At 37.8% G+C, this 26,527-nt stretch overlaps 1 protein-coding gene across 2 annotated transcripts in view; it reads left to right on the forward strand.

The window, feature by feature from the left end:
* PALS2 (protein associated with LIN7 2, MAGUK p55 family member) overlaps positions 1–26,527 on the forward strand; it is a 106,078-nt gene that overhangs the window by 2,028 nt on the left and 77,523 nt on the right. Inside the window, exon 1 of one of the 2 annotated variants that reach the window (XM_082845881.1) lies at positions 12,655–12,706. The exons of the other annotated variant lie outside the window; for it this stretch is intronic. The gene's annotated coding sequence lies outside the window, so the exon portion shown is untranslated. Of the gene's footprint in view, positions 1–12,654; positions 12,707–26,527 lie in introns of those variants that run through there. 2 annotated transcript variants of the gene reach the window in all.

Below are 26,527 nucleotides of genomic sequence, written 5' to 3' on the forward strand. Positions count from 1 at the left end.
CTCCTTTTTAGCTTGGGATAACCAAGAAAATCATAATTGTGAGACTCCATGCATGTTATCTATATTCTGCTTTTAAAACTGAAGTTGTTTGAGCATTTACCATCCCTTTATATACTTTACCATTTAATAATAGATGGTGAGCAGAAGACAACTGAGATTTTAATTAAATGCCCTTCACTTTTTTGACATCCAAGCTTTGTTAAAAGTAACATCAGAAAATTATTGCAAGTTACAAATAATACAGGGTTAGTGCCGGTCAAAGGCTACCTAATTATAAAAACACCAAGAAAATAAATATTAAAAGAGGCAAGAGGAGCCATTTGTACTTTTTATGTCACTCGCTGTATTATAAATTACCTAGTCCTAGGTGGTTTTTTAAAAAGAGTGTCTTGCAAATTAGACATTAGGTTTTTAGCACTGGTTATAATTTTCTTTAACAGGGTGGTTCATTTGGTAAGTGACTAAATTTGTATCAGAACATCACTTCAGGTAGACGTAGTTAACTTGCAAGGGATGTGCTCGTATTTATTTCTGGAGGAATGAACACCTGCCCATTAGATAAAACAAATACTGGGCTGGGCTGAGGATATCATTAAATTATTCCTAAAAAATTATACTGAGAAAAAAGAACCTATAGATTCTTTCCTTCCAAAAATAGTGTTCCCATTTATGATATCATAAGAGCAGAAAAGCATACGAGGTCTCTTCACTGATATGGTGCTAGTATTGAATTAAAGATTTGATTTCTTCATTGTAGTTACCGGATTCTGCATAGATTACTTTTGGTCAGTCTCACAGAAGCTGCGATCATTTCCCAACTCTTCCTGTTATTTGTATGTGAGACCACTGGGGGGAGACTTTACAATTTAGGTTGACCGTATCCCTCCCTCCCATACACCGCTACTAATAATCCCTGAGCACTTTGCCAAACTGCTGCAAATGCGTTGAGGAGGATGCCCTCAGAATCAAGTCTTGATCAAGGTGTCTAAATGACTTTTATTTCTTTAACTCACACCACACTCAAAAAGTACCTCTCTTTATAGATTGTGTTGTTAACAGTCTACTTTTTGGTTACGTGGGCTAACTAAATATCTAACATAGTGAAAGATGAGATTCATGAATACATTAGAGCTTTCAAAGATCTGACTTTACTGATATTAATCTTAGAAGCAGTGCAGGTTTAATTACTTGCTTTGCGTATATAGATATTAGTTGTCCGGAAAGATCTGGAGAGAACACCATCTTATGTGAGCTGTACTGTATCCAAACCTCTTAAAGCTGATTGTTCTCCTAATTTAAAAAGCTTTCAGAGGAAAAGATATTGAAGCATCCTTTGTACCTAATTTTTATCACATAGGGGAAGTTCTTCCTTTATCTTAGTAATAGAGATAAGATCGAAACCCACAACTTTGTTGACTATTAAGCTGTAGCTATTCTCAAGAGGTACAATAAAGTCAAAGAAGTCTAGTTTCCAGTTTTCTCTTCTGACAATATTTAACTTTGTTAACGTCCAATTCAATAATAGTGAACTTAGCAAAGGATGTTATTTTTATAGTAGTTTAGAAAGGACTTAAGTTTTTAAGTTCTTCTTTAAGACCTTTGTGCAGCCTTGATCATAGTATATAGATTCATTCACAGTATAAGTAGTACAGAATTTGAAGTAGTTTCTACCATCTTTCCTAGTTTCTTCTTTTTTAAGGTGGCTTTGCATTTTTTTCTTAAAACATTTCATAATCCTCCAGAAGAGATATTTTCTGCTTAGGAAATGCTCATTCCTAGCTAACCTCAACATTGTGTTTAATACTTGGGAAGTAGTTTCTAAAGGTCTGTAAAGTTATCACTGATGCAAAGCAAAATGAGAATTAAAGACAATGTAGTGAGTTTTTCATAAAGCTGAAGTTATTTTCAAATCCTTTCCTCTGCCTACTAGTTCCTATACATGGTCTGATTCCTACTTACTTTACCAACTTACGCTTTTTCCTCTTAGATCAGTTACTCCATTACCACTTCTTTATCATTCCCCCTTGTTCACTATATTCCACCTACACTGCCCTTCTTTTTTTCCCTCAGAAATGTCATGGCTTGTTCCTGACTTAGGTCTGTTCCCTCTGCCTGGAATTCTCATCCTAAAGCATGACACAACTGGCTCCTCATCATTTCAGGTTTCAGTTCAATTACATTCTCAGATGAGCATTATTATCTAACCACCCTGTCAGAATGGCACCATCCTCATTTCCCTGTATCCCATTACTTAAATTTTTTTCTGCAAACTGTTTATCATATCTGAAATTGTATTTTTATTTTATTATCTGTATACTCTCACTATAATGCAAGGTCCATTAGAACAGTGATTTTTTTCTCTTGTTTAACAGTATATGCCAAGAACTTAGACTTGTTCCTGGCACACAGCTGTCATTAAACATAAACCTTTTTTTAAAATTTGAGGTTCTATCCCTCCTGAGGCTTTGGTGTTAAAATGTTCCTTTATGAAATGATTTGAGTAGATGATAGTTGTAGTAAGTAGGCCACTTTTGGCTGTAAGTAATAGAAATCCATTCTAACTGGTATGAACAAAAAGTGAGATATACTGTAAAGATGCAGGAGTGCCTAAAGGAATCCAAGGGTTCGGACTCTGGGACTCCAGTGCCAGCTGGATACACTTCATCTCTTCTCTTTACTCTTCACTGTGCATTTGCTTCACGTCTTCTAATGCTGTAGAGGACCACTTCCTAGTCCTCGTAATAGATGGCCACCAGCAGCTCCTAAATGTTCCCTGCACCAGCCCAGACAACAGGAAACAGATTCATCCAGCACCCATCCCTCCCCTGTTCAGCAAACTATACCATGTTATTAGAACTTGCTTGTACTTGCTGTAATCATGTGAAATAGGATTGGGCAGTCAACCCAAATAGGTGCTGCAGTAATAATTCATTTTCACCCTTGACTACCCCCCCCCCAAAAGGCTGGTTTCCCCTCTTTTAAATTTTGCTGCTATATGTAGTTGGAAGATTTGAAAAGCACTGTCCTGGGTTTATATAAAAGAAATGTCCTTGTATGGAAGGAATTTACCATTTGGTTGAGGATAATATATACATGAAGGAAAGAAAGTGGCATGAACTGAGGAAAATATTTGCAACTTGTATAACAGACAAAAAGCTAACTTCCTTAATATATGAAGAGTACCTGCAAATTGATAAGAAAAAGACCAACCATAAAGTGGGCAAAGATCATGAACAGATAATTCACAGAAAAGGAAATTCAGATCGTTCTCAAACATATATATCAAGATATTCAACCTCACACACAATATAAATATCAAAAATTTAAACTATGAGATACTATTTTCACCTATTAGATTGACAGATCAAAAAAGTTTGATAGTACATTTAAAAATTTTTTATTTTATATCGGAGTATAGTTGATTAACAGTGTTAGTTTCAGGTGTACACAGATTCAGTTATACATATACATGTATCCCTTTTCAAATTCTTTTCCCATTTAGATTATTACAGAGTATTGAGCAGAGTTCCCTGTGCTATACAGTAGGTCCTTGGTTATCTGATAGTACTTTTTTTTTTTTTTTTTTGCTGTACGCGGGCCTCTCACTGTTGTGGCCTCTCCCTTTGCGGAGCACAGGCTCCAGACACGCAGGCTCAGCGGCCATGGCTCACGGGCCCAGCCGCTCCGCTGCATGTGGAATCTTCCCGGACCGGGGCACGAACCCATGTCCCCTGCATCGGCAGGCGGACTGTCAACCACTGCGCCACCAGGGAAGCCCCTCTGATAGTACTTTTGAAGAGGAGAGAGACTAACAGATGTTCTCACGCATTGCTGGTGGAAGTATATATCAATAGAATTTGATGTGATTGAAATTTCTGAAGATTACTGAGGTAAAAAGAACTACCTGGGAATATGTATAAATTGGTGTAGCTTATGGGAGAGGAAAGAACTAACTTATTTACCTGAACACTAACTTGTGTTGCTTTATTTTTGGCTTTAATCATGAAATAAACCCAGGCTAAGGTAAAGCCAGCAAGATTCTAAAAAACAAGGGCTTCCCTGGATGCAGGGGACACGGATTCGTGCCCCGGTCCGGGAAGATCCCACATGCCGCGGAGCGGCTGGGCCCGTGAGCCATGGCCGCTGAGCCTGCGCATCCGGAGCCTGTGCTCCACAACCGGAGAGGCCATAACAGTGAGAGGCCCGTGTACCGCAAAAAAAAAAAAAAAAAAAAAGATTCCACACACACACACACCCCGCCCCCCAACACACACACAAAGGAGATTTTTTTTTAAGGATCATATTCAGTTCCCCTTCCCAGATCTCCTTTTCTTCTACTCTAGTACTGGTGAAGTTTGTGTCTAAATCACTGAGATTTCCATATACTTTGTATCTTTTCAGAGCCTTGTACTTTGTTAGCTACTTAGTAACACTTAAGTAAAGATTGAAGTGAACAGGGCTTAGCTTATTGGCTTTTTATGGTCACTTTATAATTTTATGCTTTTGGAAATCTTTTGTAAAAAATGATTTATAATTTCACTTAATATATGTACTTCAGATTTTATTACAATAAATGGTCATAGAACACTTTTATAAGTTTATTATATAATATATTAATGGAACTTTTACATGGTTACTTTGTTCTATGAAATATTGTTAGATCTTAGTTGGGTGGGAAAAATGTTGTGGAAAGATGGGGGAGGGCAGCTGAAATTCATGGACCTTTCTAGAAAAATTTGTGAGAAAGCGTGAGGAAGATGACTGAGCAGATCAGGGCCACATGCTTAGGAAAGGAAAAGTAAAGAGTGAGGGATTTATAGAAAGTCTGTGGTGGAACCCAGAGGGGCTACATCTTGGGAGAAGTTTTAACCTAGGAAAGTGCTGTTGATTTAGTTGATTGCATACTTTGAGGATACATTATATCCTTCATGAGACTTTAATTCTGTAGGTCTTTTGCCACGAATTGGCTCTGATACAGGGATTCTCTACCTGAGTGGGTATCAGAATCCTTTAGAGTTATCTCACACCAAAGGATTCTAACTTAGTAGGTCTGGAGTGGGGCCAGAGCATGTTTATATTTTTTAAACCCCCAAGAGCCAATATTTGTAAAATAATACATCCTATAAAATATTCTTTTTAACGACTGAATCAGTCAGCATAGCTTTTATGGTCCTTTACCATTTAGGTAACTAACCTCAGAAGGTCTGTCTCACCTTGGTCTCTACTTTAGCCAGATTGATAGCTCTACAAGCATCTAACTGATTTCAATTGCTTTGCTCACTTTCATGCTTTCCCCTTCTTTGCCCCCTTGTTTCTTCTCTGCTAATAAATGTTTAAGCTTGCCTCCCCCAAGAAGCTGTCTTTGGCTGGCCTCATCCACCATTTATCTTTTCAGTATAGGACAAATTATAACGTAACACTGACATAGCTGGTAGGTACACATTATATGAGGGGCTGATTCATGTGTTTTCACTCCTGAGTCTTGTGTATGTATTCCCCTGTTTTACTGTTTGAACGTCCTTTTTTTTTCCTCTTGCTACCAAGAGCTTGGAGCTTAGACAGAGTTGGCTTAGTATCGATAATGGCATCGACAATATATTTGAATCCTTACTATGTTTCAGGAGCTTTGCTAAGTGTTCTCCACACATTATCTCATTTGCTTATGAACAGTTTTTTAAAAATCAAAAACCCTTTTCTGATTGAGTTAGTTTCCTGTGGCTGCTGTAACAAATTGCCACAAACTTGGTGGCTCAAAACAAAAGAAGTTTATTCTCTCACAGTTTTGGAGGCCAGACATCTGAAATCAGTATCATTGGGCCAAAACAGGGTGGTCCCTGCAAAAGCTCAAGAAAAGACTATGTCCCTTGCTTCTTCTACAGTTGCTGGTGGTGCCAGAATTCCTTGGCTTGTGGGTGCATCACTCCAGTCTTCAAGGGCAGAATTGCAGATCTCTCTCAGCTCTGTTCTTATCACATTTTCCTGTGTGGGAGAGAAGGAGAACTCTCTCCTTGCCTCTCTCTTATAAGGACACATATGAGGCCCCCCCTATTGTTCCAGGATAATCTCCCCATCACAGGATCCTTAATCACAGCTACAAAGATCCCTTTTGCAAATAATGTAACATTCACAGGTTCCAAGGACTAAGACATGGATATCTTTTGACTGGAGCTCTGGGTCAACATTCTTATATAAACTTGTGTATTATCAGTGATCCTAACTTAGGAGCAAAAACTTAAAAGTTTGTGAAGGAATCTGAGTGTAGGATCCTTGTAGTGTTTTGTGACTCCTGGATTGTTTACAGCTGTCTTGCTTACACTTAATTATACAACAATTTGGATTTTTTGTTTTCTTGTTTTGTCACTTGCTTTCTTTGGGTTTTTCCAAAGCATTCAACTTGGTTTTCATATGAAGAATAATATAACTCTCATGGTCTTGTATCAAATACAACATATATATATATATATGATGTGTGTGTGCGCGCGCATGTGTATGTGTATAAAGAAATCCAATTTCGTACAGAAAAGAATGGCTCTCTAAGATATTGCAAGTTCATCTTCCAGTTGTAGCTCATTTAAATAGCTTCTCATCTGGTGATACGGTGAGAGCTATTGTCACAGTTACTTCCAGATTTTTGGAAGTTTTAGAAAATTTTAATACTATAATGACAGCTTATAAATTACTTTATTGCTGTTACCATCTTAATGCTTGAGTTACTTTTCATTAACTGTAACAAATATTACTTGGGGTTTTGCTTACTAGCAAAACATTTTCACTGTTTCTTATATAGTGAAATGATACAGTTTCTTGAAACTGGGTACTTTATTATTTTTTTACTCAGCAAGGCAAGATAGTTAGCGATATGGGTTGTAATTCCAGTTTTTCCAAGCTCCAGCTCTTTTACTTTGTTCAGGACACAGAGCTCTGTGTGGTATAAACAATACACTTGCTGGCAGAGATTCTGGTGTTACTACTAAACTCAATATACCTTATCTCTAAAATAGGGATTATAACATCTACTTTATAGGGTTGGTGTAAGATTTTAATTGGATAATTTATGTAAAGTGTCTAGCACAGAGTCTGGTACAGTAAATATCAGTATCCTTTTCTTCTCTTACTGTTTGGTACAGTGTTACGTGTACAGTGGATAATATTTGTTGAACAAATATGTCTTCAGTGCCTTTGCTTGATTCATACTTTAACTTTTTTCTTTCCAGTGTAAGAGCTATGTCTGTTAGTAAATATTTTTTAAAAGAACTTTGCTTTAAAGTAGTCCAGTAAGTTATGTGCTGTTGACTAAAGTTAATAAGTCTTATTTTTATATGACATTTCAGTGTGTTTACAAAGGCAAGTTAAATATTGGGTGGAAAGATGACTATGTAACCTCAAAAATTCCTTCCAACGTAATCTAAAATTTTTATAAAATTCACACAATCCTGAGTTTTCCTCCTGCTTTCCCCCTAAAATCTAAAGAAGTAAGTAGTGTTTGAAAATGTAGCACTTTGTTTGGAATGAAGAAAATGACCATACTTATAATACGTTCATAATGGTCCATTTATCATATAATAGGAATTCTTTAGTATTTGGAATGAATGTTGCTGTCTTCAAGTGGATTTGTCTTTATTTTACCTTGAATATGTATTTTTATATACATACAATAAGATGTTTTACAGGAAGTTTCATTTTACATAAAACTATTTGCCTTTTTATTCATCTATTAAATATCCTGTCTGGGACTTTGGTGTAAGAAACTTGGGTAGCTGAGTTAAAGAAATTTAATTCATTGAAGTTGCTTATTTTAGAAAGTAAATGATGGTCATGCGTAATTTTATATAAGTTGATTCAGATGTTTTTTGTTTGTTTGTTTGTTTTTGTTTTTTTGCGGTACGCAGGCCTCTCACTGCTGTGGCCTCTCCCTTTGCGGAGCACAGGCTCCAGACGCGCAGGCTCAGCGGCCATGGCTCACGGGCCTAGCCGCTCCGCGGCATGTGGGATCTTCCTGGACTGGGTCACGAACCCGTGTTCCCTGCATCGGCAGGCGGACTCTCAATCACTGCGTCACCAGGGAAGCCCTAAACCACGTTTTTAAGAAGGTTGGAACACTCTGGGAGGCACATGGGCAAAGCCATCACAGTATGTGCTTGCCATCCTTAGCACTGGGTTCTTGAGAAACCCAAGGTAGAGAAATTTTCCCTGAAGGAATTTAAACTGTTGTGGGGGAAATAGGATTAAGGAGTCTGAGATTGTGAATGAATCCTTAAAAACCTTATAAACTTTTAATGTCCTCCCAGTTAAAACATTAAATATATCAAACAAATTATCGATGACATTTTATGCAATTCCGTTTGGAGATCCCGGGTACTATACAACTAGTTTCCATTTACCACTACTTCCTTGAAAGAAATGTTTCAGGATTTCCAGTCTTGGGGTAGTGGGGGACAGGAAATGCTTCATAAATCCTAAGAAGCATTTTTTAGAACATCTTATTCAGAGCCTTTCTTATTTTCACTTAAAGGTTACTAACTTCAACTTGTGTTTCTAGCTGTTGTTTTAGAGATAGCATAACTTGGATATTTGAGGTAAAAGAATAAGCTTTTAGTAACCTTTATTTAACTCAGCTCGCTATAGCCAAGTGGGTATTTATAGTTCCTTTCGGTCCGTGGTAACTTCATGCCAGTTCATGTCAGAACGTGACATAGTGGGACACTGACTTGGCTCTGATTGTCCTTCCATTCTCATCTCTGTTCTCTCCTTCCCAACAGACTGTGATTCTAGATCAAAGGCTGGAAATTTGTTTTGTCTCTGTTTCTATCTCTTTTAGGAGTGCCCAGCAAATATCTTCTACTCTGCCATCTCTTTATTTCCCTTCCAAACCTGCAGTTCCCTCTCTTCCAAAATATCTCCAGAAACAACAGCTTAGAATTTGTTACACTCAAGTAGAAATCTTTACCAAAAGTAAATCTGTGTATATATGTATATACTGGAATTTCACATAATATGAAGGTTACTTTATATCGCTGTTTGAGGGAAGAAATGGTTTTTGTGTCCCCTCTGCCAAGCATTGTCCCATGATTTTAGGCAATGCTTGATATTTATTATTAAGCAAATTAGGAAACCTCAGAAATTAGCATGTAAGTAGTGGTTTATCCTGTGCAGCAGACTGTAAGTTTTGAGATAGTTTAAGAAAAGAAATTCTTATCTGTAGGGAGGGACTTGCTGCTCATTTGATTGGATTAGTTTTTGAGATATGTCCTAAGATGCTTTTAACTCTAAAACTTTGATTGTAAAAAAGCAAGAAGTGGGGGCTTCCCTGGTGGCGCAGTGGTTGAGAGTTCGCCTGCCAATGCAGGGCACACGGGTTTGTGCCCCGGTCCGGGAGGATCCCACATGCCGCGGAGCGGCTGGGCCCGTGATCCGCAACGGGAGAAGCCACAACAGTGAGAGGCCCGTGTACCGCAAAAAAAAAAAAAAAAAGCAAGAAGGGGGCCATCAATTGATTAGGTATTGAATAGCCAAGAAAAAAAGAATATTGTTGGGTGAGGTAACATGAATGAAGGCATTTGGGTGGGAATGAGATAATGTGGTTGTAGGTATAGGAAGTAAAAAGATCAATGTAGTCAGGACAGAGTTTGTATTAGAGAGTAGAGGAGTTCAGTTGAATAGATGGAAGGCTAGATTTTTTTTTTTTTTTTTTTTTTTGCGGTATGCAGGCCTCTCACTGTTGTGGTGGTCTCTCTTGTTGCGGAGCACAGGCTCCGGACGCGCAGGTTCAGCAGCCATGGGTCACGGGCCCAGCCGCTCCGCGGCATGTGGGATCTTCCCAGACCTGGGCACGAACCCGCGTCCCCTGCATCGGCAGGCGGACTCTCAACCACAGCGCCACCAGGGAAGCGCCAGGCTAGATTTTTAAAAGAGAAATTTAAGCATTTCCAGATGGCAGAAAGCTCTCTTCTTCTAATACAGTATTGTCATTAAAATGATGTTTTAACGTGATCTGTGTGATAGTCTTATGCTGAGTGGATTACAGCAAAGAAGAGAATAGTAGTAGAAGACTTGGCAGTGGTAATTTAAAGGTGAAGCAACGAGAGCTTGGAAGACAGGTGGCAGAGAGAACGGGGAGTATAAGATGAATACAGGGAAATTGTGAATTCACTGTGGCTGATCAAATGGAATATAGAGGTATTTTTCAAGGTAGTTTTCAAGGGATTCCTAGGCAAAGGACAGTCCCTGGATTTTCAGGGTTTAGGGATCTTTTCCCAAGATAAGCCCTGTTCTTGTTTTAAAGGTTCATTTAGGTTCTTATTTTTAAGTAAGTTGTTACATTCCTTAGATTTAAACAGGCTGTTCTCAACTATATTTGACCCTTTTTATTATTATTAAAGGATAGAAAAGTTCTTTTGAGACCACTTACCTGGGTATTAACTAGTAAGTCAAATTATATTTGGACCAGCATGATATACTGTTAACTTTCAAAGGAAGGGTATTTACCATAATGATGATGGAGGCGCTGTGTGCCTGTTGTCCTGGAGGGGAGGGACAGAGAAACTAAAAATTAGGAAAAAGGGAAACTTAGAAAAGCAAGACGCTGATAGTACTGATGAAGATGATAAGACTATTACACCAGGAATATTAAATTTTAAAAGCATTCAAATGCCTGAAAAACAATTAAAACAGTGTTAGAAGTTGTGGGGAAATATGAGAAGTATGTGATTTCAATTTTATTATCAGAATGCATATATAAAGAATGGTCATGGGCCTTTCTCTCTGACATTTTCTTTTTTTTAATTTATCAAAAAACCATATAGTAAATACCTCTTGCAACCATGATGATACTTTCTCTAGAAAGCCAAATTATTATGAGACATTTACTGGGTGATCAAGAAAAGTGAGGTGATTTTGATGCTAGAAACGTCAAACTTTATTAGCTTGGTTTGCATTGTATTTCAGTGTATATTGTGTAATTGTGTATATTGTATTTCAGTGTGATCAATGTATATTCTAAAATATACCACTGATTCTTTAAGGGGGGCAGTTTTGCTTCCCATGGGATATTTGGTAATATCTGAAGATTTTTGGTTGTCACAGTTTGGATAAAGGTGCTTATTAGCATCTAGTGCTTGGAGGCCAAGGATGCTACTAAACAATTCATAGGATGGTCCCCCATAACAAGGGACCAAAATGCCAGTAATGCCAAGATTGAGAAACCCTGGAATATGGAGTAGGCAAGTTCTTCCCGGGGAATTTTAGAGACCTGGTCAATTTATTATTTCCTTTTTTCTAGATTTGACCAGGTATTGCCTTCTGTTAACACACTTTCTTCCCACAGCTTACAATACACTTGATTGTCACTGTTTTCTTTATTGTGTTCTTATCCTACGGCTATATCTTGGATACTTTGATTAGACAAATATTTCCAAATACTTCGATCTGTCTTCTCTTAGGGTGACATTTTTCTGCTAGGACTATGTATCTTGTGTTTCCTTTTACTAATTTAATTCTTGAGGGATCACCCTATTTTCAAATTCTGAGGGCCTCGTGATGCGATTTCTTAAGTACTTTCTTTTGTAAGAAGGCTTTTTCATGTGCTTCAAGTCCCAGGTCTGGGTTGAGCTAGTTCTTAGAGTCCAGGTTTTTTTTTTTCTGATGATATTTGTATCCATTCTAATATTTTCGTGCAAGGTAATTTTTTTTTCTGACAATATTTGAAACTGTTGTAATCTTCTACTATACAAGTTCATTTAAATGAAATGTTTAACTCCTAGAAAAACCATCTAGGAGTTATTTCTTTTAGAATAATTTTATCCCTGCTTATAGATAAAGATTACCCTACATAAAACAGTTGCATATGAAAAGGTATTTTAAAAGGTATTAGAATGGTTTCATAATGATAAGTGAAAAACATTAGGAACCGGTTTATTTTTTTCCTTAACATACCTCAATTTGATGTTCATCTAAACATATTGGCCATTACTGCACTTAAAATATAAGTGCAGTATGCCTGTGTGTACAGTTGACCGTTGAATAACATGGTGGGTGGTGGGGTGTAGGGGCTGATAGTCTGGATATTTATCATTGGTCCTCAGCACCTGTGGATTCAACCAACCATGGATCGTGTAGTACTGTAGTATTTACTATTGAAAAATATCCACGTGTAAGTGGACCCACACAGTTCAAACCCCCATTGCTCAAGGGTCAGCTGTACTAGCACTCTGTGTACAGGAAAGGAATAGGGAGGGAAAGCAAAAGTATAAAGAAATTATGTAGTAGTCAGGATGTGATGGATCCGTATTGTGTGTGTGTGTGTGTGTGTTGAAAATTTGTCATCTTTGAGAAGCGAAGTTCTGGAGTAAGTGTAGGGGGGTTTTTTTGTAGTCAATATTTTCTGTCTACTTGTAGTACACATCACTTATATCTTCCATTTTCATCTGTGCAAATGTTTCATTAATTGACCTTCCGTCAGTCTAAAACTGATCTGCCTCACTGATAGATCACTTGTTAAAAAGAGGCTTTCATTGGCTTGTTAAGCGACATATTCTGGAACTGCACAACAGAACCATCCTACCCCACCACTTCAAATGTGCGTAGTTATTGTTTTGAGTCTTGACTCCTTCCTTGGGCGTCTTTCAGCCGTGGAGAGCACTGCAGTTGCAGCTGCTGCCTCACAAAAGAGGTTTCGGATCCTCACTGCATGAGCACACAACCAGCGTCAGTAAGTCTGTTTTAATTCAGGAGATACTTTGGCTAAGAAATATTTAAATGCTGGAAGGACTGCTCTTCTTTTTTTTTTTTTTTTTTTTTTTTTTTTTTTTTTTTTGCGGTACTCGGGCCTCTCACTGTTGTGGCCTCTGCCGTTGCGGAGCACAGGCTCCGGATGCGCAGGCTCAGAGGCCATGGCTCACGGGCCCAGCCGCTCCGCAGCATGTGGGATCTTCCCGGACCGGGGCACGAACCCGCGTCCCCTGCATCGGCAGGCAGACTCCCAACCACTGCGCCACCAGGGAAGCCCAGGACTGCTCTTCTGAGTCTAGGAATTGTAGGGTAGTCTGATGCACTGCTTTTATCCTTGGTGTGCTGAGCAACCTAGTTTATCTAAAAGGAGAGATCTATGTTGACTGATGAGCAGGACAGCTGTCCCTCCCATTACTTGTTTATATAAATTTATTTTTAATTTTTTAAAAATATTAATGATAAACAGTTAAAATAGTGCAGAAGGATGAATGTACAATGAAAGTTTCAAATTTTCTGTTCCCAGTTTTACTTCATAGCGTTATTCGTTGATAATAGCTTCAGATTTAGTCATATCAGTAAAGTGTTTCTCAACAATTGCTCTTTGGCATCTTTGGCAGTACTGTGCTTTGTCTTGTGGGGTTGTGCTGAGCACCACTTAAAGTTTAGCGCCCCTGTTCTCTACCACAGCCATTGGAGCATCCAAGATGCCCTCACACATTTCCATGTGCTCCTGGGGAGGGGAGCGGTACTTACCCTGGGTGAGAGTTTTGTAAATTTTAAAATTATGCTGTGTGTCTTAGAAAACATGTGTCTATTTTTTCAACTTTACCCAGTAACTATTGACTCTACTATAAAAGAAGAATATTTGAGCAAACATGCACTTCTCAAGGGAGGCCCAGAGAAAAATCCACTTGGGAAGAACTGCGCTTACCTCTGATGGCTTAGATTACAACATTTATTCAATCTTACCTGCATTCCTTTATGATAGTATTACTCTTGTGTTTTCAATTACCTATCTCTTTTTTTTTTTTCCTCATGAGCTTTTTTTGTTATTTTCGAATTGTGAGCTCATGCTTGGCAGGGTTTTATTCAAGGGATTCTGTGCAGCCTGGTTAGGGGACACATTCCTCCAGGGAAGATTTGCTAAAGGTTTTCTTTGGCACCTGTGTAATTTCTCAGCTTGGGGTTTTCTGAACTAGGTAGGTATGTTGGAACCCTGAATCCTTGAGAGTAGGCTGTGGTTACAAATTCTCAGGTGGTATTTGCCCCCGAATACAGAGTTCAAGCTGAAAAAGGTTCATTTCCTCGTTGTCTTCCTTGGCCAACAGGGACAGCTTTGCTAGGCCACTCTTTTACCAGGTGGGGCTTAGTCCTGTAACATCCCTGATCTATATGGAGGGGTCTAATTGGCAGTTCTTCTTTTTGAACAGACCAAGGCCTAAACTGCTGCTTCTGAACTAGGTACTGAAATCTGCAAACACTCCATGCAGCCATGACTCAAGCACATGCTTACCAGTTTGTTTTTATCCTCTTCATGTTGGCGCATGAGGAGTTTCTTGAGGACTTACTCTTGTACTTGAGAGGATGTTTTTGGTACTTTGGTTAGCATTTCTAGGCATTTTGTGAGAGAATTACTTTAGATTTTCAAGTCCATCTTTTTGCTAGACATGCAAGCCTCTTCACCAGCTTTCTGACTTCTAGTATTTCCTAAAATTTCTGGTTTCTAATCTTTCATTTCTCTCCCATCTCACCTCTAGTACTGTTGGTGTTCTGTTCTTTTTAAAAAGCATGGATTCTGTCATGTCAGTGGGACCTCAGAAGGGAGACAGTGTAGGCATGTGTGCTCAGCCTTCCATTGTGTCTGGAAGCTTGTCACATAGTTTTTAGCTCTAAGCCCATCGATGCTAACTGACCTGAAGAAAAATAAATATCTGTAAATGCCTTTTCATTTAACTGTGACTTTTTTTTTTTTTTTTTTTAAGTTTGAACTTAAAGAGCTTGATGTTTGGCTATAAAAGAGGTGAAAGGACCGGGATGGAGGATGAAGTTCAGGCCATTAACTGTGCAGTTGAGCAAGGCCTTCCTGGTGTGGGGATCTTACCATGAAGTGTAAATATATAGGGCAAAATTACATTACAACAATGAGAAACTACAATTTTTTTAATTACATGCAATAAATGTTAACTGCAGTATGTTTGGCATAATAATAAAAATTAGAGTTCAAAGATAAATAAGATGACATTTCTGCCCTCAGAGAACCCACTAATTTTGTGGTAGAGATAGACATGTAAATGCAAATACAATCACTTCTCATTATTCATTTTTTGTGGTAGTTTTGTTCTGTAAGTTGTCTGTGAACACTGAATTAGGCAGTACTGAGTCATTGTTTCTAGGCTAAAAGAGGGTTAGTTTCCTACAAGCCTCTGATCACATTTTCATTAACTGGTCAATACATAACCTTGCTTTGTGTGTGTTTCTGTTTAAAGACACCTTGATATATATGTGTGTCTATATATATATATATATATATATATATATATATATATATATATATATATATAGTTGATTCATTAACATTGAATGCCCAACAGCACTATAATTTCATGCCTGAAGGAAGCTCATCAGACACTTGTATTTTCTCTGTAAGGCACATCACCCTACTTTGTGCTTAGGAACAATGGACAGCAGGTAAGCACTATGCTTGGGGGACATTTCAGACAGTGAAATCACCATGAAAAAGCACAAAAATTTGAAAAATGTGACACTCAATAGACTATTGAAAGGATACTTATTTTTGGTGTGAGAGCTGAAACAACAAGGCGCAGTGTTGCCTAATTGGACCTAAGCTGGGGATGCACACGCTGGGCATGTTGTTTTTGCTGCTCTGTGTCTGCCTATGACAACAAAAGCACTGTGAGTATTGACTTTGAGGCTTAAGGTAAATTTTAACAAGTGGGTGAATTCATAAATACAGAATCCGTGAATAATGAGGATCAACTGTACTATTCAATAAGTGCTGTATGTTCTATATCTTCTAGGATGGGTCAGGAAAGGCTTCATTTGAGACCATTAAGATAAAGTCACAGCAGTATGAAGCAATAAGTTTATGGATAGCAAATGGCTTGGTGTGGCTGGAATTAAAAGGGCCCCTTTAAGGGGGAGCAAGAGAGGATGTTTGAACAGTTAAAGGGGGGAATATAAGGTCCTTATGCCTCATATGGCCCTTATGCCATGTTAAGTAATTGGAATTTTATAGGTGGTGGGGAGCCAGTGAATGATTTTAACCAGGAGGAAACATGGTCATATTTGTATTTTGGAAAGCTCACTCTGATGGTGGTATTGGGGGTAGATAAATTAAGAAAAATAAGTAGAAGGTGTTAGAAGTTAAGGTGAGAGAGGCTGAGAGTATGAACTAAGGAAGTGACAGTGGAGATAAAGAAAAAGGGGTGTGTTTGTAAGATATGCAAGACAACAGATTGAAAGGTCTTGGTGGCAGATTAGGTAGCAGGAATAAAGGAAATTGAACAGGTATACCTGGGCGCCATTAATTGAGATAGGGAATACTGGAAGGTGACCAGCTTTAAGAAGTAATTTGATGAGTTTTGGGCATGTTGAGTTCATTGTGTCCGTGGGATATCTTTACAGAGATTAGGCAAGAAAATATCATCTTATTTGATAGAGCTTTGAGAAACATTAGCATATATTTGTTAATTGGTTGATGAATATCTGAATGCCTTCTGTGTGTCAAGGCACTGTCCAGTGCTGGAGGAGACAGAACAATGAGTGAATTTCTAGCAAGGGAGACAGACAGCAAGCAAAGATACTTTCAGATGAGCCCTAGGATGAAAACAAAACTGATAGGAGGGAGAATGACTGAGGATGTGTGTGAGGGAGAGGAGCTTCCTTAGACTGGGTGTTAGGGTTCACTTTCTGGGGCGGTGACATTTATACTGAAGCAAAAATAAAGAGATTAAGGATATGCATGTGGGTATCTGGGAAGATCATTTCAAGCAGAGAGAACAGAAGATGGTAAAGATGGGAGATGAGAAATGGGAAATAAACTGGGCATGTTTGAAGAACAGAAGGAAGGCCAGTGTGACTAGAGCGGACCACGGGGAGAGAGTTGTAGCAGATGAACTCAGAGGGACGCACAGGGTGCCAAGTCATGAAGGCTCTGTAGGTCATGGTCAGGAGTTCGGATGTTTTTCTAAGTGCAGTGGGAAGCCTTTGGACGGTTTTAGCGCAAGAGTAACAAAATCTGTTTATGTTTTAAATGATGGTTCTAGCCAATCTGGAGAATATTGTTGAGAACTAGAGTGAAAGCAGGGGAGCAACTGAGTGACTACTGAAGTAAATGAGCAAGAGATGGTGGTGGCTTAGAGTAAAATGATAGCCGCCAGGGGTACAAGAGTTGGATTTTGAGTCAGTTACTTAAGATTATGTACTTTTCTTCTATTACCACCATCATGGCTGAATTTAAAAACCACTTTACCATTGGATCTGTTTTGAATTCTACGTATTTTTCTAAGTGCATGTAAAAAAATAAGTGTTATCTTGAAAAAACTACCAATGAAATTTACTCTAAAATAATCTAGTTTGGGGGATACTAAAAAAGATTCAGATTTGCATATTGAATACAATCTGGCAGTGATGCTGTAGTTATATTTCATGTTTATTAGTGCTTATTGTATAAAAACACTTTCAGACAATTCTGTTGGTTCAATTATAATACTACATATTTTCTTATTAAAAAACCAATGGAGCCTTAAACTGCTTTATTAATTAGTGCTTAGGTCAGTAAAAATGTACTAAAAGCAGGGCTACTGCATTGTGAGAGCAAATTAGGAACAGCACTATTTGAGCTGTTTAAAAAAAAAAAAAACCTCTGTAGATCTAGCTTTTCTCAGGATGAGCTCTGTACTTTAACAAGGATGCTTCTGGACACAGCATGGAGCCAGGACCAGGGTGGAGAAAGATTAGAGATCAGTAGACCAGGTAAGAGGCTTTTAAAATAGTCTAGACAAGAGAAGATAAAAACTCTAAACCAAAGGTCAGAGCCTGGAAATTGTGATGAGGATGAATTTTTGAGACTTTTCTGTAGTAGAATGAGAAGGATTTGGAGGAGAATTTGATGTCTAGGTTAGGGAGAATTTTAAAAAATCAGATGATTCTGAGATTTTAAGCTTTGGAGAAAGGGTGGATGGTGATGTCGTGATAACAAGAGCTAGAATCTCTAGTTAGGGTGAGTGACTAGTTTTGAAAATGGTAAATTAAAGGCACCATATTTGGGGTTCCCGGGGAAAGTACAATACATTAAGAAGGCAGTTGGGGAAAAGTGACTGCTATAACCAAGATTTGAAAATCATATTCAGATAGAAACTGGTTGAAGCCCTAGAAGTAAATATCATTCAAGGAAAGAGTGAAGATCTGAGGAACACCAACAGGAGTGACAGCCTGCCCTCAGGCAGAACGTGGACAGAATATGTGCTTGATTTTTCAGTTAGCTTGTTCCTAAACATAGTTAGGAAGTTTGAGGAGAGTGGTGGCTAGGGAAGCCAGATAGCGGAGGCTGAATGGGAAGATGGAGAACTGAAGAAAAGATGCCCAGGGTGAACTACTCTTTAAAGAAGCTTAGTAGCTGTGATGGGCAAAAGGAGAGAGAGGAGGGTGTGACTTAAAAGTGAAATGGGGGGCTTCCCTGGTGGCACAAGTGGTTAAGAATCCCCCTGGCAGTGCAGGGGACATGGGGTTCTAGCCCTGGTCCAGGAAGATCCCACATGCCACCGAGCAACTAAGCCCGTGCGCCACAACTACTGAGCCTGAGCTCTAGAGCTCATGAGCCACAACTGCTGAAGCCCACGCACCTAGAGCCCGTGCTCCGCAACAAGAGAAGCCACCGCAATGAGAAGCCCGCGCACCGCAATGAAGAGTAGCCCCCGCTTGCCACAACTAGAGAAAAGCCTGCGTGCAGCAACGAAGACCCAATGCAGCCAAAAATAAATAAATTAAATAAATTTAAAAAAGTGAAATGGGGTTCAAAATGGAGATTTAAAATATCATTACTGAAAGATGAGGAAGATATTAAAACTTAAAAATGTGGGAGTTACAAATGAAAAAATACTGAAGTTACGGGAGAGGGATAACCCATGGGTCATGGTCCTACAGTGGGTGGGAGGGACTTGATTCATCACACAGACAGCAGCTTTGTAGAGGACTAGGGGCATATTTTCTTGTGAGATTTGAGGAAAAAAAGGTAAGGAACGGTGCTGATACAGTTGATTCTACAAGTGGAGGGGAATTTCAGTAAATCATAAATGATAGCCTCTTTTTCTTTCCCTTCTGACAAAATCATCTGCTGACTAGGGTAGTAAATGTTCGAAATAGAGAATGTGAGAGAACCGAGGGGCAAGTAATAGAAGTGTGAAGCAATATTTAGGACTTTGTTGATTTGGGGGGAAAATAAGGAAGTTTGAGCATATTGAAAAGCTGGGGATAAGAATAGGAAGGAGGGCACTGAAAGGAAGGAAAGAGCTGTGGAAATCACAAGTGAGGGGAGATGAAGACAAACTTGATTCCCAGATAATTTTGTCTAGGGCTACATTTATTGAAATGAGTGCAGATGAGCTGTAGCCAGGCTAGTGGGTGAATCTTTTCACTAAGTCTTAATGTAACTACACCATTAATGCAATTTTATCAAACCAAAGCATATGAAGGAAATTCTGTTAAAGCAGAAAACTGTCATTACAGAAAAGGACTTGTAAAAACTTTCTGCAATATTTGAAACAATATTTTTATGTAACCTTTTAAACATTTATGAGAGACACAAATTACCATATTTCTAGTTCATTTTGTTACCAGTGTTCTCAAAACATGGTATCCAGCTCCTTAACTGCTAGAACTGAGGGGCTGGCAAGGATATCCAGTTGTGTCTAGTGTTTATGCTTGCCATAAGGAAAATTGCAATGAGAAAAGGACTAAAATAGTACCAGGATTCAGTTGTCATTTTATGTAATTAGAATGTTCTTTCACCACTTTGAACATATTGCATGTTCCTCAAGTTTCTTACAACCAGAAAGTCTTCCAAATAAGAAATGTGAGGTTAAAGCCTAAAATAATCGCTTCATTTTGGATAGGATATAGCTGCTCTCACCGAGGCAGGACTTCTTTGGGCTTTCTAAATTTCTAAAACTTTTAAAATAATTAGTAAGTCTATTCTATGCAGGGTTTCCATCTGGACATATAGAATGAAGTTTTCTAATATTGTAGATTATGTTTGACATGCCATACATGGACTTCCTATGTGGGGAGACTGTGTTCCCCTGTCTTCTTAACCTGAGCATTGCTGCCCAGGAGACCTAGTTGAGTGGCATTATACCTTGGAGAAGAGAATGTTTCCTTCTTTTTCACTGTCAGTAATATATTATTGTGCTTATTTTTAATGCAGTGCCTTGTACTTACTTTTATATAATGTTTTGCTCAGTGCTTTAAAGGCTGATATAAGTAGAAGTGAACAACAGCCTGAGAGTGTTGAGTGAAATAAGAATATTGGAAATTGATAGCTAATTCTAGTAGCTTATAAAATATTCTTACATTGAGAGATCTGTGTCATTTTAGTCTAACAGTACTATAATCTGAATTGTATTTGATTACAAATCAGTGATTTTTGAGCCCCAGTTCCTAGTTGGAGTGGAATTAGTGGTATGTGAATTAAGGAAAATGATTTGGGTTAAAACTAGATAAACATGCCAGTAAATAGAAGAAGCAGTTTTATGATGAATTAAATAAGATTGATTAAACAGTTTCCTTTTGTTAAAGTTATATCTGTACACTTATGAATGTAGAGAAAATACATATCTTTTGAAAATTATTCTTTATAGGTTTTTTAAATATTGATTTTAAATGTTATATTTTAATGGAATGTTTTACTAAAATACATTTCATATCATAATATATACAAAGAAGAATTTAATGAAGCATATCATCCAAAGATGACTTGGTGTTTCCAGGCTTTTTCACCTTCAAAGAAGAAGTCCTGTTTGTTTTTAACTCTGCAAGAACAGTTGTAATTCTGATATTTCTGTGTTCAAATTGGTTACTCTTTATACACAAGAGGCATATTTTTTGGTAGGTTTTCATATTAAAATTGTTAATGCATGTACAGATCAAAGACTGTCTTGCTCTTTATCTCTGTTTCTTGATGCCTAGAGGCTACAACTTTGAACTTTTTAGCTGATGCTTTTGTCACTGAGCTCCATATCATTTATGGTATGCTTATGTGGCTGATTTCTTGATTGTTCAGTTTTAACCGTTATGGAAGATGAGGATTTAGCTCTTTTTTCCACTCTACCCCTACTTTCTCTCTCTCTGTATATATATATACACACACTTCTGATCCCTCAATTCTCCCAACATAATTATATTAATATTTTTATTAAATCAGTATTTATTAATTGACCCATTAGTAAATTGTAGTTACCTTTTCCATTCCTCTGTTTTTATTTTCTTGGAGTTAATAATTGTTTGCTGAGTTTTCCATATATACTGCTTATCAATAATTCAACCCCCAAAGTCTCTACTAGTTTTTTAATCACCTTTCAGTATGTTTATCCAAGTTTATCAACTTGATTTTCTTGAAGAGGTTGCTCCTGGGACCTTCTCACTGTCCAGGATAGACTCATTATTCTCCATACCTGATACACACTTGTCACCATCTATCTTCCTGAGAGTCACTTTTACCTTTCTCATGGATTGCGTCTTCTAGTTCCTTTATCTCATATCTTCCCCTTTTCTATTTTGCCCCTTTGTTACATGCTCAGAGGGCAGCATGTCTTTTTTTTTTTTTTTTAATCTTTCTAAGAAAAAGTGTTTGTGGTAGATTAGTTTTATGAAACCTTATAAACAGGTCTGAAAATTAATTTTAACTGTCCTCACACTTGATTGATAGTTTGGCAGGGTAAAGAATTTTAGGGTGGAAATGTTTTTAGATGCATCATTTCATCGTCTTTTATTTTTAGACGTCATCATTGGAAAGTTCAAAAGGACTTTGATTCCTAATTCTTGACATATGATTGTGGGTTTTTTCCTTTGTCTCTAGTGTTCTGAAATTTCACAATGATGTGTCTTAGTATACCTCTGTTTTCATATGTTTCACTGCGTGCTGTATGCCCCATTCAGTCTAGCAACTTACTGCTTTCAGTTCTGGAAAATATTAAGTGTTTCATTAATGTTTTTCTCCCTTCTGTTTTGTATATTCTTCTTTCTAAATAATTCCTCTTATTTAGATGCCCTCTATTAGTCCTCTGACTTTTTTCTCTTCTTTCTTTCTACCTCTGTACTTTTCTACTTTTTTTGGTATTTCCCCAAATTTATCTTCCATGACTTATATTGCATTTTTTATTTCTACTTTTGCATTTTTATTTTAGAAGCTCTTTTGTTTCCCCTGGATGTTCCCCTCCTACAGCAGTCTTGTTCTAGTTTGATGAATACAATGTTTTTATATTCCTCTGAGGATTTTAATGATTGTTTCCTTCAGCCTTAAATAGTTTTATTATTACAAGTAGATTTTACCTGTTTGTTTATTCTGGTTTCTGTCACTCAGCATCTGAGATCCCAAGGTTAATATCAGTAGCTCATTCTTTTTTCTTTTAATAAGCATGACTTTTAATGCATTTAACATTTATGTACCCTTAGGAACATAAAGAATCAGGTTTGTTTTTTTCCTTTTCTTAAAAAAATTTTAACCAAAAAAAAAAAAAAAAACCCAGTTAAAAACAAGTAAGAGTAGAAAGAGATATATAATGAGAAGTCAAATTTTCTACTTCAGATCTGTTTCCCACGTCAAGCACTATTAGTATTTTCTTATATGTTCTTACATAAATATAAACACACAAAAGCATATACAAATATGTAAGTGTGTGTATTACTCCTTCCCCACCTTCTTTTCTTAAACAAATGGGAGCCCGGTATACTCACTTCTTTTTTTTTTTAACTGTAGATGTTTCATTTCTGTAAACATGAATACAGCCCATTCTTTCCACAGGTATATATATTATAACTGAGCATACATACTATGAGTATATATATTATGACTTATTTAACCAGATTATTTCTCGTCTTTTGCTTTTATAAACAATGTGGCATTGAAAATCCTTGAAGATACATACTTTTTAATTTATGTAGAAGCTGCCCCAGTGTGTACCCCCAACTCTGTTACCAAACAGAGTTTTTGACCTCTGCATTTCTCTTTGGTTAACATTAGTATTTCACTTTTATTTTGATTAGCCATCCTCTATTTAGTTCCACTGATCTTCCCATTTCTACCTGAATGAGTACTACCCTGTTTTAATTAACACAGCCTTAAAATATATTTTAATGTCTGATAGGTTCAGTCTCCTTATATCTCTCTATAAAAGGGTCATTTAAAAAATATTTTTAGGACTTCCCTGGTGGCACAGTGGTTAAGAATCCGCCTGCCAATGCAGGTGACACGGGTTCGAGCCCTGCTCCGGGAAGATCCCACATGCCGCGGAGCAGCTAAGCCCATGCTCCACAACCACTGAGCCCGCGCTCTAGAGCCCGTGAGCCATAACTACTGAGCCTGCGTGCCACAACCACTGAAGCCCACACGCCTAGAGCCCGTGCTCTGCAACAAGAGAAGCCACAGCAATGAGAGAAGCCTGCGCACCACCACAAAGAGTAGCCCCCGCTACCTGCGACTAGAGAAAGCCCGTGTGCAGCAACGAAGACCCAATGCGGCTGAAAATAAATAATATAAATAAAATATAAATTTTTAGGACAACATTTCAGATTGCCTTAATGACAGATTGACCAGCACAATATAGTTATGCTTTCAGTATATAAATCCATCACAGACCTTGGAGATATTGCGGGTTTGGTTCCAGATCATCACAATAAAGCAAATATCACAAGGTGAGTCAGATGGATTTTTTGGTTTCCCAATGCATATAAAAGTTAGGTTTACACTATACTGTAGTCTAGTAAGTGTGCAATGGCATTATGCCTGCATATCTTAATAAAGAAATACTTTATTGCTAAAACATGCTAACCATCATCTGAGCCTTCAGCAAGGTGTAATTTTCTTGCTGGTGGAGAGTCTTGCCTCGATGTTGATGGCTGCTGACTGATCACGGTGGCCGTGGCAGTTTCTTAAAATAAGACAGCCATGAAGTTTGCCCCATTGATGGACTCTGCCTTTCATGAACCATTTCTCTGTAGCATGCAGTGCATTTGACAGCAGTTTACCCACAGTAGAAGTGCTTTCACAATTGGAGTCAGTCCTCTCAATCCCTGCCGCTGCTTTATCAACTAAGTTTATATAATATTTTAAATCCTTTGTTGTCATTTCAACAGCCTTCACAGAATCTTCACCGGGAGCAGATTCCATCTTAAGAAACCCCTTTCTTTGCTCATCCTTAAGGAGCAACTCCTCATCCATTAAAGTTTTATATTTGTAACAGATAATGAAAAAGTTTGAAATTTTGCAGTTACCAAAATGCAACACAAAGACACAAAGTGCAGTAGCTCATTCTTTTTTTTTTTTTTTTTTAAATTTTATTTATTTATTTTTGGCTGCATTGGGTCTTCCTTGTTGTGCTCAGGCTTTATCTAGTTGCGGCGAGCGGGGGCTACTCTTCGTTGTGGTGCGCAGGCTTCTCATTGCTGTGGCTTCTCTTGTTGCAGAGCACAGGCTCCAGTGGTTGCAGTGCGCGGGCTCAGTAGTTGTGGCGCACGGGCTTAGTTGCTCCACAGCATATGGGATCTTCCCGGACCAGGGCTCGAACCCGTGTCCCCTGCATTGGCAGGCGGATTCTTAACCACTGCGCCACCAGGGAAGTCCCAGTAGCTCATTCTTAACAGCAGAGAACTAAAACCATGGAACTCTGTTTGCATGTATGAGCTTCACTGTAGCCATTCTGTGACTGGATTGTTTGGGGGTAATGCCTGATCTTGATGTCTATGTCTTTCCACTTAGGCTGGTCATATTCTCTAGAGAAGACTCTTCATATCTGCCTGGAAGGTAAAGATGTGAAGGGTAAAGGCTTTTGATAGTCAAGAGGGAGAAGCAGGTGGAAGGTTTGTCTTATCATTCAGTAATCCTGTTTTCCATATGATTTCATTGTCCTTTGTCCAGCGACACTTCTTACGTTACTCTCTCCAGATCAACCCCTAGTTTTCAGTCCTGCATGGGTGAGGGTGAGGGGCAGCAAGTACCCTGCAAGGAGGGTGGGGTTGAATTATTGGTAAGTAGTATATATGAAAAACCAAGCAAATAAATATTAACTTCAAGAAAATAAAAATACAGGAATGGAGAAAGGTAACTACGGTTTACTAAGGGATCAGCTAATGAATGCTGACCTAATATTATGAGTCTCCTCATTGTAGTTCCCCTCACTTCATGTACCTTGGGCTGCTAATTGCTCAGTCTTTGGAAGATTTTGTTTTGTAAATGAAATGATTTTCTGCTTTTCCTGTAGCTTGTTTAGAGTTTGACCTCTTGGGTCTGCTAAATCAGTTAATCCTTTATCCCTATGTTTTACAGCTTCCAAAGTCAATTTATCTCTAATTCTCCACATCTTTGTGCCTTTAAAAATAAAATAAAATTACACACACACATCTTTGTTATTACATTTTAGAGAGATTTTAGGTGAGAGCAAAAATAGATTAATTCAGTTTATTTTAACCTGGAAATACTGATATTTGTCCTCTTGAATAAAAATATTTGTTCATTTTACTTTTGTTTTTGTATTTAATATTCGTCCAAGCTTGACACTTAAATTTGTCAAATCCAAATATGCCAAAATGTTGGAGCCTGTCAGAGAGAAGGGTTTCTGCTTTCTAACCATGTTTATTTTTAATTTTTAATTATACCTTGGGTAAAAGGATCTGTGATGAACACCCTTCAGCTTTCCCTTCCGAAAGAAGATTGTTTGCTCTAAGAGCCACTACAGCCATCCATGCTTTGCTTCAATTTGAATTTTTCTTTAGACCTCTTGTTAGCACAAGAAATTAACAAGAGTTGGTTCCTTTGGCATACTGCTGCTCTTTCAAACTCAAACTAATCCCCAGGTGACCTTGTATTTTGCTTTGGTATGTGTCAAGTTGTCGATTATACAAACTTTTATCCCCAATCAGAGCTGAAAGCCAGGTAATATAAAGGAAAAATAATTCAGAGCGATAGTTAAACACTTACTAAACATTTGTTGAGTACCTATTGTATACAAGGCTCTCTACTGGGAGCTATAAGGGAAGAGAAAGCTCTTGTTCTTGGAGAGGTTATCATTTAACAAGGAGAAACAGGGAACAAGTATGAAATACTTAATGAATGCTGGAAAACCATTCTTTCTGCTTGTTTAACCAGATGTTAGTATTTAAAAATAATTAGGAAAATTAATTATGAATGTATGTATTCCCTTTGGATCTTGACTTCGTTTGTTAGACATTATAATAATCTTTTTCTGGAATTACATAATGTAGAGTGACATAATTAAAATCTGTACCTGTTATCACTCTTCCTTCAGCATTTCTTGAATTCTTGATAATTGTTTTTATCCCTAAAAGATTACTTTAAGCAAAGAATATGAGAGAAAAAAGAAGGTCGGTAATTTGCAAAAAAAGGAAATGTTTTATATTTAATGTATTTTTTTTTCTTCAGATTTCAATACATACATTTGATTCCATGACTGTTTGATCTTTCACAGTTCAGGGAGAAAGAATAAAATAGAGTGGTGAGAGAAGTATCTTAACCCACCGTTGATCTGTAGCATCCAGCATCCCTGACTTC

Source organism: Leucopleurus acutus (genome assembly GCF_964270905.1).
Source record: "Leucopleurus acutus genome assembly, chromosome: 9".
NCBI lineage: Eukaryota > Metazoa > Chordata > Mammalia > Artiodactyla > Delphinidae > Leucopleurus > Leucopleurus acutus.